This window comes from Penaeus monodon, chromosome 14 (genome assembly GCF_015228065.2).
Source record: "Penaeus monodon isolate SGIC_2016 chromosome 14, NSTDA_Pmon_1, whole genome shotgun sequence".
In the NCBI taxonomy this organism is placed as follows: domain Eukaryota; kingdom Metazoa; phylum Arthropoda; class Malacostraca; order Decapoda; family Penaeidae; genus Penaeus; species Penaeus monodon.
In genome coordinates, this window is record NC_051399.1 from 2,733,555 (window position 1) to 2,736,054 (window position 2,500).

A 2,500-nucleotide genomic window follows, 5' to 3' on the forward strand; every position below is an offset into this window, starting at 1 on the left:
AACTCACCCACGGTATCTTGCATGGCTCTCCTATCACCACCCGTTACTAGTTGCGTTATCATTGATACTAATGGTAAGATAAAGCTTTTATTATCATTATCAACCTAATAATTACGCAAATCATGATTGAAATCGAGAAAAAAGGAATTTTGGCGTAGACTCTGAAAAGGCTATATGTTAATAAAACTAGGTGATGACAGTAGTAGCAACAGATGTAACGATAATGATGATTAACAACAAACGCAGTCATGAATAAATCACTGAATCATGCGCGTAACTTGATGAATCTTGGTGGAACTTGACCAAGGGAAGAGGCAAGTTGTCAGACGAGTCAAGCAAAAGTTTCCCCCGCTTTTTTCGGGTCTCTGTTGTATTTATTTTTCATTTTTTCTCCATTTTTCTTGGCGATCACATCAACGGGCCACTGGGAGAGAAAAGTGTGCTATAAGGGATGTGAAAAAGGAGAAAAAGTAGATTTATGTGTAAAGGTGTGTGTGTGTGTGTGTGTGTGTGTGTGTATGTGTGTGTGTGTGTGTGTGTGTGTGTGTGTGTGTGTGTGTGTGTGTGTGTGTGTGTGTGTGTGTGTGTGTGTGTGTGTGTGTGTGTGTGTGTGTGACTGTGTATGTGAAAGAAGAAAAAAAGGTGGTTATGTTAAAAGAGGAAGAAGGAAAAAGTGCTTATCGCTGTAGACCATAAAAGAAAGAAAGAAAACGTTTGCAAGCGACATTTCCGCGCTTAGATTATTTGAGGCAGTTTGAGGTGGCTGATACTACTGCGTCGTGTTTTACTATTTACTGGAATGCGGTCAGCCTGTAATCAATATATAACAGTCATAATCACTGTTACAATTAGATTTACGTTCACTTACAGAATTTTTAACCAGTGCCTATACTATTACAACCACCGAAAGTCTATATATTACACTGTTTGCCAAACACGCTTTTATATTCATGATTCATAAAGTCTACAGTGATATACACGTGTAGATTATATCTACATTTATACATATATGTGTTTGATACATACGAATAGCGGGGACAGTCAAGGCCTTTAATAAGTTTCCGAGTCAGTCCTTATGTACTTGTGGCCCGTGTTAACTCTCCTGTTAACTACACCCACTGATGGCCCCCTTGGTGAAGTGCACCCACTCTGTGCATCCGCCAGCACAAGGTTCAAGGCGTCTCTGGTCGCAGCCCACGTAGAAACCACTTACCCGAGTTAGTGTAGGCGTCTTGGATAGGAGGATAGGATGTATGGTCGCGCCGCTACACCGCCATGTCAGTGGCTACAGCGTTTCCATCAAAGGAGCATCTTTAACAACATACCTTCTTATTCCCCCCAAATCTACATAATAAAGAGTAATCAAAAATCGACTTTTTAAATCTCTCAAGTCTCCAGACCGCTGATAAGTTAAGATAACGAAACAACCAAAATACGTTTACGACGCGAGCGTGGGTCGTTACACACAGCTGGAGGATTGCTTAAGATACTTTTTCCCTTTCTTCAAGGACGCTGTTTCGCTGAGCGTTTCTAACCTTCCTGTAGGATTGCGGTGTGTGTGTGTGTGTGTGTGTGTGTGTGTGTGTGTGTGTGTGTGTGTGTGTGTGTGTGTGTGTGTGTGTGTGTGTATTGCGTCTGTAATCGTGTATTTCCATCGTATTTGCTTTATACTGTCGGTTTTCGGGATATATCAAATGAAATTTATCTTTAAGTATATATAGATTAGCGTTTTGGATTTCTTTCGCACTGGACTTGATCATGATATGAAATAATTATATTATTTTTTTTTTCTGTCCCACAAGGACGTTGGCAATCATGGACTTCCATGATTTTCTTGGCAATTAGAGCGTTGGTTTGCCGTTGCCTTCCGCCCGGTGTTTTTATCAAGTCACCCTCTCCATTTACCCGGGTCTGGGACCGGCACTGACTTGGGCTGGCTTACCCACCCAGTGGCTAGGCAGGCAATCGAGGTGAAGATCCTTGCCTAAGGGAACAACGCTCCGGCCGGTGACTCGAACCCTCGAACTCAGATCGAGGGTCTTGAGTCCGATGCTCTAACCACTCGGCCACAGCTTTTAATTGGTCTTTGTGTGTTCTTTTCCTGACGTGACCTTGTTTTTTGTGTGTATTTTTTTCCTCTGTGTGTATTTTCCTTGTTTGTTTTCAGTGGTTTCCCACTGATACATTTCCTCTGTTTTTCTAACATCTACTTTTTAAATTCCAGAATTCACCGCCCACATTGGAAAAAATACCATTCATTGGCAAGTGACGTAGCCCCCCTCCTGTGACGTCATTCTCTCCGCGTAGCCCGTCGCTTGGTCAAGGGTCGCCGGAGAGAGTCACACGAACGCAGTGACGTCAGAAGCTTGGACATCGGGAGTGTGTGGATCGATTTCTTTCTTTTTTCTCTCTGTCTGTCTCCTCCCCCTCCCTCCCTCTTTCCTTCCTCTTTCCCTCCCTCCCTCCCTCCCTTCCTCTTTCCTCCCCCTTTCCCTCCCTT